The following is a 14,798-nucleotide window of genomic DNA, read 5'->3' as shown; positions in this document are numbered from 1 at the left end:
CCCTGGTTGGGGAACTAAGATCCCACAAGGCACACGGGCACAGCCCCCCCACAAAAAAAAGAAGAAAGAAAGAATCCAATACTTAGAGACAAGTGTTGCGTAAAAGGAAAGAAAGCTTTATTGAAGAAACTTGGAATACTGGGGAGAAGGTGAAGTCATGTCCCAAAGAACTAACTACCCTTTGTTGATCAAGGGGCAAGAGTTTTTTTGTTTCGTTTTGTTTTTTAAATAGTTTTATTTATTTGGTTGTGCTGGGTCTTAGTTGCGGCAGGCGGGCTTCTTAGTTGTGGCATGCAAACTCTTAGTTGCGGCATTCATGTGGGATCTAGTTCCCTGATCAGAGATCCAACCTGGGCCCCCTGCATTGGGAGTGCGGAGTCTTAACCACTGTGCCACCAGGGAAGTCCCGAGGGGCAAGAGTTTTTAAAGGGGAATTTCAGGGGTGCATAGGCAGGGGTGTAAGGAGGCTACATGCAGAACAGCACAGTTAGCTCTGAAAATCATCTTAAAATTGGTCGTATGGTAGTCTGATCAGGGTCATCTTGATTATTTTAAATACAGTTAATCTTCAGTTCCAAGGTCGGTCTGTTCTCATTTCCTTGAGGCCAGTTCCCTGAATTGTGTAAGATGGAGCAGCTCATGTCATGGCTACAGCCTGGTCATCACGTAGTTAACTCCTTCCACCTGGTGGGGGTTTCAGTGCCTATAAAAGAGCGCAAAGGATGCGGCTCAGAATATTATCTAAAGCCCTTGAGGAGGAACTAAAGGTCCTTGACTTTGTTTAATGACTAAACTATTATTATTTTGTCTTGTTTGACTATTTTCCTTTGCTTCTGTATTTTTTCATTTTTCTGATTAAATGTATTGTTTGACTAAAGTTTTTCTACAGACAAGAGGCAGGCAGAGGACTTTGCAGGGGTGGTTCTGTCCTAGGAAGGCCCCATAGGGTCCTGCTCCCTTGTATGGGGAATGGTGTTGAAACTCACTTATATCCATATGGATATCCCATTGACTCAACACCATTTATTAAAGCCGTATGTTATTGTTACTATTGTTAGTTTTTGAACTCTTACATGTTATTTCTCTCATTTCAACAATTGTGAGGGCTTCCCTGGTGGCGCAGTGGTTAAGAATCCTCCTGCCAATGCAGGGGACACGGGTTCAAGCCCTAGTCCAGGAAGATGCCACATGCCATGGAGCAACTAAGCCCATGAGCCACAACTACTGAGCCTGCGTGCCGCAACTACTGAAACCCACGCACCTAGAGCCCGTGCTCCACAACAAGAGAAGACACGGCAATGAGAAGCCCACGCACTGCAACGAAGAGTAGCCTCTGCTCGCCACAACTAGAGAAAGCCCGCGCGCAGCAACGGAGACCCGGTGCAGCCAAACGTAAACAAATAAAAATAAATAAATAAATTTATTAAAAAAACACACACACAATTGCGCATCTTCTTAAAATTTTCCTTAAAACTGAAGGACCACACCTGTGCTGGAAGGACAAGCAGGGGCCAGGCAGCCGCTCCCCTGAAATCGGCCCCATTTGCTGAGCCCTGTGGTGTGGCTGGCCCTACCCGGGCCTTGCCTATGATTCACTATCATCCCCATTCTGCTGGGGAGGAGACTGAGGCCCGGGAGCCAGGGGACTTGCCCACAGGACACAGGTCGTGCTCACACGGTAGAGCTGGAATTTGAATCCAGACACATCCAGCTCCATGGCTGTTTAGAAGGAGAATGGTGATGACAACGACGAGCATTTGAGGTGACTGTACAGTTCTCAGAGCGTCCTGCAACCAGAGAGGAGCTGTGACTCTGGTCCATTGCTCCTGGCTGGCTCCGGCTGGAGGACAGGGTCTCGGAGCCCAAAGAGAAAGGCAAACCCACCTGAGGAGGGGACATATTTCAGGGTGGCTGTAGCTGAGACATTCCTGGGGCTTCCTGGAGGAGATGCAGACAGGGTTTGGAGGGTAGGGGTAGTGGTGGTAAGAGAGCCTCCCTGGAACTCACCCAGAAGACCGAAGGCGCTTCGGAAATGGCAGGAGTCTGCCTCGATGATTTCTTCCTCTTACTCAGAAAAATACCACATCAGGCCAGGAAAACCCAGCCATGGATCCTGGAGACATAATTGGTATTTAATCCGCTTGTCTTATCCATTTGGAGAGTGGAACAGCAAGGGAATCTGCCAGAACTGGAGCCAGATGCCCAGATAATATGGTTAGGGCCAAAGCTGTGTGGACAGACAGCCTGACAAGTGTCCTGGGAGGACGAGGGAGTGAGGCCACGGACCACAGAAGCACAAGCCCCTCATGGCGAGAGGGTTACCCTGTCCACCTCCATGGTGCCCTCCCTGCCCAGGCCCCCAGGTAGCCGGTACTTCACTCTGAACCTGGGAGGGAAGGATGAATATTATTTCTAGTTTGAGGATGAGGAAACTGACGCTCTGAATGGCCCACAGTCTCCTGGAGGATGAACAGCTGGGTGACACCCAAGGAAGCCCAAGGCGGGTGGACCATGGGGTGTGTCGTGGGGAGTCTGGTGTGGCCTCCAGCCCCTTCCTCCTCTGGCCTAGAGGGACTGGGGGGCCCTGGCGTTTCTGCCCCTCCTCTCTCCCCTTGCCCCGCAGGGGGACCCAGGGACAATACAATGCCTGTCAATGCCGCCTGAGTACCAGGAACGCCTGTCACCCCCTCCCACATGTGTCTGTGATACGAAGGACAATTTAAAGTCCTCTCTTGGTTCCTAAATGGTTGGCACATTCTGGGCAGCAACTGTCCTGCTTTTCTGGGGAACCATTTTTAAGTCGATTAGGGGACTTTTTTTTTTTTTTTTGGCCATGCCTCGTGGCCTGCGGGACCCCAGTTCCCCCAGGGATTGAAGCCGGGTCACGGCAGTGAAAGCCCGGAATCCTAACCACTAGACCACCAGGGAACTCCTCAGGGGACTATTTTTATATCCTGTTTGGCTTTACTACAAATAACAGGTCTTAAAGCGGGGTAGTCAGAGAGAGAAAGTTAGATCCCACCCAGGCGCAGCCTCATCCTGCCGACTTGTGAGACAGCCAGAGCCCCGTGGAGCTGTGGGCCCAGCCTCAGGCCCCCCACAAAGACTAACCGGGCTCTGAGCTCGGGCGACAGGGCGGGGGCCAGCGGGTGTGCACAGCTGGCATGGCCCTCGCTCTCCACTCACCCTGGCCTCGCCCTTTGGGAGGCCTCACCTCCACGGGAGCAATTTTTCTAGTGAAATTTTGGCCGTGGGGGACCTTGCCTTGGCCCTGCTGTGTCTGGGCCCAGTGCCTAAGGATGAAGGTTAAGAAGAAGGCCTGGCTCTTGGCTTTCTCAGAGCCCTGGGGTCCTGGGGCCCAGCTCCAAAGCCCGACTCAGCCCCGGCTGCCGGCCCCTTGCTGGCTGCGGTCCCCCTTCTCTTCCTCCGGTCCCACCTCGCAAGGCTCGGGGAGGGCGAAGAGACCTGGTCATCACGCTCCCTCCCCGTGTGTGTTCCTGATTTTGCCTTTTGTTTGGGGAACAGAGGCCCAGAAGGCCCTGGAGCCGAGCCAGCCCCGCAGTGGGTGCTCAGAGGACAAGCAGCCAGAGCTCTGGCTGATGGGAAAGCAGAACCCACGGGGCTGTAGTTTATAACGATGAAATGAAGTTCCAGTAATACAGCAAGATGAGAAAAATTTACATATAAACCTTTTCTTTGTCCGTTTGGGCCTCCTCCCTCCCCTTTCCTGTATATTGTGTGTCTGCCTTAATCAGACCTTCTTAGGAGAAAACATTCCTTCTTAATCTCAACAAAGGTCAAAACCCCTTAGGAGACAACCTTCCTTAAGCTTGTAAGAGGCCACGATGACCTATGACTTGCCTTCCACACGTAGTTCTGGAGTGTGTAAACTGTCAGTAACATGTCATTTGACGTCATTTGACGTATAACCCTTTGTCTCAAATACTTATGTCACTGTTCCTTGACCTCTCACGGGCAGAGCAGTCCTCAGAGCTTTCTGAAGGACTGTCTCCTGGGTTATAATCCTCAGGTTGGCTCGAATAAAATTTTCCATTTCTGTCTTAGATCGACTATTGCTTAATTTTTCATCAACAGTCGTGAGGAAGGACCTGGGCCCAGGCTGAGGCCACTGGTCATCGGCCAACCGTGGACCTACATTCAGGGGGACGAGAGGCCTGGCTGGATCTATGCCTAGCCTTTGACAGGGGCAGTTGGGCACCTGGAGAAACCACCCAGCAAGATGGGGCATGCTGGGGACACATCCGTCATCCCAAAAAGTGGGGTGGGGGGGCGGGCAGGACCTTCGGTGCCCAGGATGCTCACCATCATGCTTGGTCCCGATGCCACCTCCACACACACAGGGGACCTGGAAATAACAGTTGCAGGGACACTTGGGCAGCCCTCAGGTGCCATCAGGCCGCATCTGAGCTTTACAAGATGATCCCGTCTTGTTAAGAACAATTACTACGAGGGACATACTCTAAGGAAGCAAAGAAGCAATACAAGCTCTACCTTGTGCTGAGCTCCTGCTGTGAGCAGGTGTTCCCGTCCACCCCGAGAGTGCGCTGTGCAGCAGTAATTACGCTTGTTTCTGCTTCAGAGAGATGACGTGTTTCACCCAAGGCCCCACGGGGACGGTGGGGCCCGGTGGACACTGGAAGGAAACGCAGGCCAGACATTCTTCCCACAGCCAAGCCCCAGCCTACGAGAACTCAGGCGAGCACAGGGTAGGAAGGGAGATGTTTTAAGCCCCACAGGAGGGCTCAGGACCCTCACCCACGGAAGAATCCAAACCTCGCTCCAGGGTGAGCTGCACCCTGCGTGGCCATGGCTTTTCCTGCTGCTGGGGCAGGGGTCCTCCTTCCATCTTCAAGAGGAAAAAGCTGAGGCCCAGAGAAGGCCAGGGGCTTAGCCAGGACCACACAGGCTCCGTGGCTGACCCAGGCCTCCTGAGGCTGAGGACAGAGAGCCTGCAGGAACGGGCCCAGCCAGGCCTGGTGACCAGGCAGTGATGCAGGGGCACCACGACCTGGCTCAGGGGGTGGTGAGGGCCAGCCACCGGGCCCACGAGGCTGGGGAGGGTGGGGAGCAGCCCTCAGGAGAGGAAGGGGCTGGGGGAGCAGCAGAGTGGCAAGTCCCTGAAAGTCTAAGCCCACATCCTGCCCAGCTGTGAAGCCAGGGGAGCTGACTTTGACTGAGGCAGCAGCACGGTGTGTGCAGGGGCCACGGGAGCTCAGAGGAGGTGTCTGAACTTTGCAGTTTTGTGAAAATGACATCGAATGGGACCCTGTGGGGCTCCCGGGAACAGAGGCCTTTTTTGTCCCCCATTTCCTTTTTTTTTTTTTTTTTGCGGTACGCGGGCCTCTCACTGTTGTGGCCTCTCCCGTTGAGGAGCACAGGCTCCGGACGCGCAGGTTCAGTGGCCATGGCTCACGGTCCCAGCTGCTCCGCGGCATGTGGGATCTTCCCAGACCGGGGCACGAACTGCATCGGCAGGCGGACTCTGAACCACTGCGCCACCAGGGAAGCCCTATTTGTAGCCTTTTAAATGATGGCCATCCTGACCAGTGTGAGGTGGTACCTCATTGTAGTTTTGATTTGCATTTCTCTAATAATTAGTAATGTTGAGGATCTTTTCATGTGCCTGTTGGCCATTTGTATGTCTTCTTTGGAGAAATGTCTAGTTAGGTCTTCTGCCGATTGTTTTGATTGGGTTGTTTGTTTTTTTGATATTGAGCTGTATGAACTGTATAATTGCCCTTTCTTATAATGTCTTCATCTGGTTTTGGTATTAGGGTAATGCTGACCTCATAGAATGTTAGGAAAGTGTCTCCTTTGCTTCTGTGTCATTTCTTCTTCAAATGTTTGGTAGAATCCACCAGCGAAACGATCTGGGCCTGGTGCTTTCTGTTTTGGAAGGTTATGAAGGAGAAACATTCTATAATCTTATAATTAAATCTTCATGGCTGCTGTCATTGTTTTCTTCTTTTTCAATAAATTTATTTATTTATTTATGGCTGTGTTGGGCTGCACGCGGGCTTTCTCTAGTTGCAGCGAGCGGGGGCTACTGTTCGTTTGCAGTACGCAGGCTTCTCATTGCGGTGGCTTCTCTTGTTCTGGAGCATGGGCTTCAGTAGTTGTGGCACACGGGCTTAGTTGCTCCGCGGCATGTGGGATCTTCCCAGACCAGGGATCGAACCCGTGTCCCCTGAATTGGCAGGTGGATTCTTAACCACTGTGCCACCAGGGAAGTCTGCTGTCATTTTTTTCAGTGGGCCAGAGTCCCCGGGCTGTGAATTTCAGAGGAGCTTATTAGCCTTTTTTTTCTTTCCTATGTAGGATCAGAAATCCAGAGTGGATGGAATTGACTAATTTCCCTTTCCCAGGTGGGATAAGGCGCTAGGAAGGTCCTTTCCCTTAAGGGCTGGCCTTGTTACCGAAGGGGTTCAGGATATCCCCCCAAACATGCCACTGTGGCACGTTATTTTGACTTCAAAGCACTTGAGAAACAGCATAGGGATGAAGGGCACACTCTGACTTTCCTTTTCTTTCTGAAAGCAGGAGATAAAATTTCCACATGAAAGGTGCCCTCTCTGTACTAGGAGGAAATAACATTCCTATCACCAGAGGGAGGGAGGTAAGGCCAAGAGATATCCATACAAACAGGCTTTGTTTCAATAACTCTTATCTCCCTATAGACCTCCCATGTAATTTAGTTACTTGTCCACAATTGCTAAGCCCAATTGTTTTTTTTTTTAATTTATTTATTTATGGTTTTGGCTGCGTTGCTGCGTGCGGGCTTTCTCTAGTTGCAGAGCATGGGCTCTAGGCGTGCAGGCTTCAGTAGTTGTGGCACACGGGCTCAGTAGTTGTGGCTCGCAGGCTCTAGAGCACAAACTCAGTAGTTGTGGCGCACGGGTTTAGTTGCTCCGCGGCATGTGGGATCTTCCCAGACCAGGGATCAAACCTGTGTCCCCTGCATTGGCAGGGGGATTCTTAACCACTGCGCCACCAGGGAAGTCCCAGCTAACCCTGTTAATTCACTTGGGTCTCAGTCACTTCTCTGGGTCTTTGTTTTTGTTGTGAGGGCTCCCACTTATACGTAAATAAAGTTCGTATGCTTTTCTGCTGTTAATCTCTTTTATGTCAGTCCCAGCTGGAAACCCTAAGAGGGTAGAGAACAATTTTTATTGCCCTTACATTACAGAGACAGAATGCTCATGATGTATTTCCAAAGAATTGGTTTCCCCTCTCCCTGCCCAAAGCGTGAAAGTTTGGGGTCCCCTTACATTTTTAACTCTCAGGCTAATCTACGCTGGAGTCCCCGGCAATTGTCACCCGCCGTATGAGTGTCCTGCCAGCGCTGGCTCTAGCTGTGGGCTTCTGCTCTGCCTCCACCTCTCGCTCCAGTTTTCAGGCCACTGATTTGCCCTGTGACCTCAGTTCTCTGAGGGATCTGAGAAGAGTTATTGATTTTCAGTTTGTTCAGATTTTTTTCTTTTTGGGAGAATGGGAGTGATGACTTTCAAGTTCTTTACGTGCTGGACCGGAAACTGGAAGTTCTCATTATTTTTAAGAGAAAAAAAAAACCCACCCTGATAGTGGACATCTGGCGACTCTCCTGATGGGTTTTTGAACACTGGTGCCCCTCAGAGCTCTGTCCAGGTGTCCTTCACTCTGAGCCAATGACCTCCAACTGTGTATCTCCAGCTCAGATCTGTGTTTGGAGATCCAGCTCCAATGCCCGGCTGCCTTTGACCGCCCACCTGGCTGGCCCAGGTGCCTCAAATGCATATCACACACACGTAACTTGAATTCACCATCTTTTCCCCCAAAACTAACCCACAGCCCAGGTGTCCTGTCTCAAGTGACTGGCATCCAGGCGCCCAAGCTTCCTTCTAGACGCTTGCCTCTCTCCCCACCCCACAGTACCCATCAGCCAGGGTTTCATGGAGTTTGCAGGGGGCTGGTTCACCCACAGCCAGCCCCCGGCAGCTGTCTTAGAGCCGTCAGCATCTCTTCCATGGGTTGTCTCAGTGGCCTCCTCGTCGGGCCCTCTCAGCCATCCTCTACTCCTTCCCACTGCCAGCAGGGAGATCTTCCCCCCAAACGTTCACTTGTGTCCCTCTCCTACATGCAAACCACCACTGGCCTCCAAGCGTATGCAGGGTAAACTCTGTTTCTCCCAGGTGACAACACAAGGTCAGGTGACCACACAAGGTCAGGTGACCCTTGTACCCGCTCTGTCCTCCAACTAGAATCCCTTCTGCACTCCTAGCATTCTTCTCTTCTAAACCATTTGCTTCCTTTCTAGGATAGACCACTTGCTTACTTTTTGTGAGACTTAAGCAGACAGGTAGAATGTTCTAGGTGAAGGCAACACTTGTCCACCCGCCCACCCCCGACCCATCCTGCCAGGCTCAGCTCAGAAGTCATCTTCTCCAGGAGGCTGTCTCTACGTCCGAGAATTGGGTGAGCTGCAATGGTGTGCTGGCTAATGTTTAACCACTTGCTTTGCAGGAAGGAAGCCCTGATTTGTAGCATTTGCCAACTTCCGTGGCGTAAATACTCCCAGCGTAGCCAATTTCATGCTACCAGTGTGATGTCACTTAACATGAGTCGGGAAGAGATGGCCACCATCGCCTCTCTCCAGCTGACATGAGTCAGCTCGAGCACATAACAGGTGGTAGAGCCTCCTCTGGGCTCACATCACACCATGGATATCCCTCCATCGAAGTATGGCTCACAAGGAAATGCTAAGAACAAGCAAAACTCTGGTGACCCAACAGAAGGATAGAGTGAAAGGCTTAGCTCTAGTCTCCACCCAGTGCCTTCCTGGCTGTGTGACCTGAAGTAAGTGACCAAGCCTCTCTGAGCCTCAGATTTGTCATCTACAAAATGGTCAAAATAATATGTTCTTCCTAAGCTTGCACAGAAATTAAATAAATGTAAACACTTTAAAATTCTGTTAAGAAGTTAGAGGGTCAGTCAAGGAGTTGGGAAGGACATTCTTAGGCTGAGGAGACCAGAGAAGCAACAGGGAAGGGATGTTTCTTCTTGGTTGGAGCAAACCTGTGAATCCTAGGCCGGAAGGCAGTGGAGAAGTCCAGGAAGGTGGCCTTTGGAGGGCAATGTAAAAGAGCTGGACCTCATCCTTAACCCTGGCAGCTTCGGGAAGTTCCGAAAGAAAAATTAGATGAGGTATCTTAGAAGCAGGGGACCATTCCGGAGCTGCCGGTGCAGGAGCACAGGGCTGGCCAGGCAAAAGCCTTTTCAGAGGCGGGGGTGGATGCAGTGAGAGAGGAAGGGGTTGAAGGCAGTGTTGTTTGTTTTTTTCTCCAGAGATGGGGTGAAAGCCTTGGGCATCTTAATTACCAAGCTCAGGAGGCAAGAGGCTCACTAAGCATCATGGGAAATTCCCTGATCCAGCCAAGAATAGCAGAAGAGCCCTGTCCTAGGGAAAATGATTTGATGAAAGAAACCAGCGTCTATTGCATTGGCTCTGGAGAAGGACTTAACGTCATTTGGGTCAAAAGACCCCTCCCTCCTGGCTCCTCCATGGCCCTCTGCCCATTCTGTTTGGCAAGACTCAAAACCCTTGTGTAATCTAGGACCTTGGTACTCAAAGAGTGGGCCTGGGACCACCAGCAGCAGTAGCAGCACCTGGGAGCCTCTTAGAAATGCAGAGTCACAGGCCCCAGCTCAGACCTGTAGCATCAAAATCTGCATTTTAACCAGTCCCCCGGGACTGCTGTGCACAGTAAAGCTTGAGACGTGCTGGCTTAGGCTCCAAATGGCAGGCCCTGGTCCTCCTTGTATTTCTAGGACCTTAACATTGTGAGTTGTCAGAAAGTACCGAGTGATGGATTGATGGCTAGCTGAGGGCTGCTGTAAGGAGACAGAAAGGAGAAGGCGTGTTTGAGAGAGTGAGGTGAAATTGGCAGGACTTGGTGGTTGATTGGGTAAGGGAGTGGGAGAGATGAGGGCCCAGGAGCGTTGATGCTGCCATTTCAGGAGGTAGCTCTGGACACCTGCAACCCCTCTGCGGGCTGGACAAGGTTTCAGCTTTGGAAGGAGGCCAGGGTGGAATGGAGGCCAGGCCACAGGTACAGGAGACACATGGGAAATGTGCACGGCAAGGAGAGAGGGGGCCGGCAAAGGGCCTGAGGACTCCTGTGTGCGGCACGGGTAGGTTGAGAAGGAAGAGTCCACTAGAGGATGACCAGTCAGAGGGTCAGGAGGCCAAGGGCACAGAGAGTTCATGGTCAACTGTCAGATGCCAGCAGGAGAATCAGAGAGGCAGCCTATAAACCGCCTGCTGCATTTGCTGACAGAGCTGTTGCTATCGAGACATCTCAGTCCCTAGAACTATGTGGACCCTAAAGCTCTTCTACCTCATAAATAAAACTTAAAAATCCAATTTTTCTTGAGTATTCCAACCTTGATTACAAACTTGAATAAGTAAATCCCTGTCAATTTAAACTGCAATTACAGATTTCTTATGGCTGCATCCAAGAACAACACTGTCATAACATTTACACTTAAAACTCTTGTAAAACGTCAAGACAGTGAGCATCACTTCCAACTTGGCTTTTATTTCTTCTTAGGGATTTTGCTGTATTTGTTGTGGTTTCTCCCTGGGGCTTTGTTGATGGAATTTGGATACCCTCTCATGTTTGTGATAATCTCCCAAGATAAGCTGAGGTCACTGCATCTGTATGTTTGACCTTGGTCCTTGGCTAGGAAACAGGGCTTTACTGTCTCTCCTGGGGTGACACTTGGCTAGTTAATCATTGTGGACATTTTCTGTGAACGCTCCTTCTCCTGGACAGCCGAGGGTGACCCCACACTGCGTACCTGAAGGAGCCTCATCAACCCGGTGGTCCTGTGAGACCACCACAAGTCAGCCTTTCCTTTCATGGTGCAGTTTCTGCCTGCCCCCAGCCTCCAGCCCAGGGCTGTGAGTTTACTCTTTTCTGATTACACAGCTAAAGCAAACATGTTTCTCTAATTAGTTAACACCAATAAAAGAGACAAGATAGATACACAGACTAACACATCCCAACTTAATAAGTTCCATAAAAATTCAAACAAGTCATATGGCTGTCGTCTTTCCTATACTACAACCCTCTCTGAAGGCATTATGGTAACGTTTCACTTTTGAGTATCATTATAGCCATGGCCTTTCACAGAGTGAATTTATTCAAATGAACTATATTTCCATGAACAACTTCTGATGCCTGTATTGTTGTGGGTTGGCCAGCACTGGGAGAGACTTTTGATGGTTCCATCATCTTTCCCCTGCTTTCCTGGTATTTCTGAGGGTGGCCTTACTTCCTGGCCACAACAGGACATTCTGGACTGTCCCCCCACTCCAAATTTTTTTTTTTTTTTTAATGTTCCGAGGAACCCTGTTTTCCTTTGGTGAAGAAGGTCTTAGAAACCAAAGTCTGGGCACTGGGGTGTCCCTGAGACTTGGGGGTGGCAGTCCAAAGGTTGCTGTGGCTTTTGGGCCTCTCTTGGAGAAACAAAGCTGGAAGTACTGGTATTTTTAAGGTTTTACGTTTACAGTCAATTCTTTCAGTCCGTTGTTTTGTTAACAAAGGTTAACAATACTGTTGTTTATCCTATATTGATGGGATTTGGCCACAGTCAGGTCGCTATGACACTGGCAAAAGCCTCCATTCCCAGTAGGGGACAGGAAGCAGATGACAACAGGCAAGGGGACCTAGGAAGGGAAGGATCAGAAGCGACACGTGGCGGTGACTCTTTGGAGAAACCTGGTTGAAGGCGGGAGAGAACTGGAGGTGATGGGGTGAAAGCGGGGACTTTGCTTTACTGTTTTCTTATCTTTTTCATGAAAATGGGAGAGGTTCCATCTTGCTTATAGGTGGAGCAGAAAGTGCTATAGTGAAAATTGTATCAATTAGGATTCTTCTTTGCACAGGGAAAAAGAATCCAGCTCATCTGGTTAAACCAAACTTTATAATGGGGAAGCCGAGGGCCAGTCAGATCAAGCCCAGAGGGCCACAGAGGCTCCAGTGATGTCAAGTTCCACTGCATGTGTCTTGGCCTCCCTGGGGGATGGGCTCTGTTCTGAGATGGGTCGTCCCTTCATCTGGTGGTGGCGAGGCACCGTAAAGCTCTGGTCTACACAATCCTCACTCCTCGTCCAGAACAAAGAGGGTACACCCAGTGCCCACACAGAAGAAAGAGGATACCCTTCCCTCCCAGAGTTCAACAAGAGTCCCTGGTGGCCAGGCTGTGCTTCCCAGGCAGCACTTTACAGATGGGTAAACTGAGGCCAGAGCAGGGCTGGCACCTGGGTGCTTCCATCCCCGTTATCACCTCCCCCGAAACTGCCCCGACAGCCAGGCCAGGTCAGCCTAGAAGGGCTTTGGCCCCAGAGTCTGACAAGCGCTCCAATTCTAGTCTCTGCCCGTCTAACATATTGGCTCTGTGAGTTCGGGCCAGTTCCCATCTCAGCGTCAGACTCCTCACCTGTAAATGAGGCTGATGACAGCATGATCTCAGGATTGTTGTGAGATTAATTAAGCTGCAAGGAGGCAGATTCCCCGGGGATATCTGAGCACAGCCCAAGAGATGGCTCCCAGAAGAAAGCCATTGCCTTCTCAATTCTGGATTTGTTTTTTATTTCTTTAAGTTCTCTGCTCAGGTCCAGGGGCAGGTCTCTGCTAGGTGCTGGCCTGTCTTTACTGCCTCTGTATATCTTGTGAATCTCACTTCCTCACAGGGAGAAAGCAGGAGCGGGTTCAGCCCTTCGATAGGCCATGGGGTCCCCAGAGCCTTAGCGCATTTGCTTTATTCTCATTTTTACTGTTTCCTTCTATTCTAGGCTAGTGGTAGTGGTGCCTCCTCCAGGGCAGTAATATAAAGTTTCCTTTTAAAATATATTTATTGGAATGAAAAAGCCAATATACAGAAAAAGTATTGTGAATATTACCAGCGGTGAAAGGGTACAGGTTTATCCATTCCACACATGTTGGTTGGGTGCCCAGTTACTGTTCCAGACACCATTCCAGGAGGGAGTCACAGCAGTGAACAGGTCAGCAGGAACCCCCTGTCCTGTGGAGCTCACATTCTAGGGCAGGGGATTGGCAATAAAATAAATGCCTAAGAGAAATGCGAAGCAGGTCACATGGTGATGCTGATAGGTGTACGGGGGCGGGGGGTGGGGGGAAATCGAGGAGGGAAGGCATCGGGGTGTGAATGGAGGTCAGGGAAGCCTCAGAGAGAAGCTGACATTGAAGCTTGAACCTGAAGGAAGTGACAGAAGTAGCTAAGCAGGTATGTAGTCAAGGTTGTTCCAGGCAGACGAGTGGAAAGAACAAAGGCCCTGGAGTGGGTGGGAGCCAGCAGGGAGGCCAGTGTGGCTGGGCAGGTCTGGCTGATGGAAAAGAAGGGGATGTGGTCAGAGGGCAGAGGTGGGGCTTCTGAGTTCAATGAGGAACCACTGGAGGGGGTGGGGCGGAGGAGGGATGTGATCTGGACCTAGTTCTACCATCATCTCTCTGGCTGCCGTTTGGACAGGGGTTTGGGGGAGGCAGGGATAGAGTGAGAAGAGGTCTCCGCACTCAGCCTGTGGAGGGGCTGCTGGCTTGGACAAGAGGGTGGGGTGAGGAATGTCAGATTCTGGGTATATTTTCAAGGTGGAGCAGATGGGATTTGCTCTTGGAGTGGATGTGGGGTATGCAGATTGTAGGCAGAGAGAGGAATCCAGGTTTAGGGCCTGAGTACCTAGAACGTGGAGTTTTCATTAACTGAGATGGGGTAGATGCAGGAGGACGGTTTTGGGGGAGATCAGGACGTTGGACGGCGTGAGATAAGGGAGGTCTCCAGCACACAGTTAGATACGTAAGTTTAGGCAGAGGTCCAGGCTGCAGGCCACATTTGGTGTCATCCGCAGCTAGAAGCCTCCAAAGCCACAGGTTGGGGTGACATTTAGAAGTTGGGGGGGCTGCTACAAAAGAGAATGGGGGGTCACCAAGGAGGAAGAGGAGAACCAGGCAATGTGGTGTCTGGGAAGCCAAGAGAGGAAGGTGCATCAGCGGGGAGGAAGTGGGCAGCAGTGAGAAATACTGCTGGAGGGACCAGCAAGACAAGGACAGAGACTCAGCACTGCACCCAGCAACGTGAACATCACTGGGGCCCCCAAATGACAGATCTGGGGATTAGTGGGGAGAGGGGCAAGAGCCTGATTACATGGGTTTTAAAGGAGAATGGGGGAGAGAGACTGCAGACAGCCTGGAGAAACAACCCTTGGAGGACTTTTGCTGTAAAGGGAAGGGGAAAATGAGGCAGCCGTAGCTGGAGGGGGCAGAGGGGGTTCGTAAGAGTGTTTTGTTCTTGTTGTTTTTCCTCTCTGGTTTTAGTTTTAGGATAGGAGAAGTAACAGCGTGTGAACTGACAGGAATGATTGAGGAGAGGGGAGAGAGGACAGAATCACTGGATCAGTGTTGGCTTGAAGGGTGGGATCTTGTGGACAAGTGGAGGGGGCTTCCGGGCCAGCTGGGCCAGTTCAGCCTGGTCCCCAGAGGGAAGGGGAGGTTGGGCGCCATCTCAGGAGGTGGACGGATGGGTGGTGGAAGCTGGTGGGAATTTTCTTCTGAGTCGTTCATTCAGCGGCACATACTGAGGCAGACTGTTCCCGGCGCTGGGATGGAGCGCTTGCATTTTCTCCGTGGCCTGGGCGCTGGTCATCAGCTGAGTGAGAGGACGGGCGAGGAGGAAGTGAAGACAACACAGCAAGTGTGCAGTGGACCAGGAGGAGAGTGAGG

Source organism: Orcinus orca, chromosome 11 (assembly GCF_937001465.1).
Source record: "Orcinus orca chromosome 11, mOrcOrc1.1, whole genome shotgun sequence".
Lineage (NCBI taxonomy): Eukaryota > Metazoa > Chordata > Mammalia > Artiodactyla > Delphinidae > Orcinus > Orcinus orca.
Note: the sequence above shows the minus strand (reverse complement) of the source record.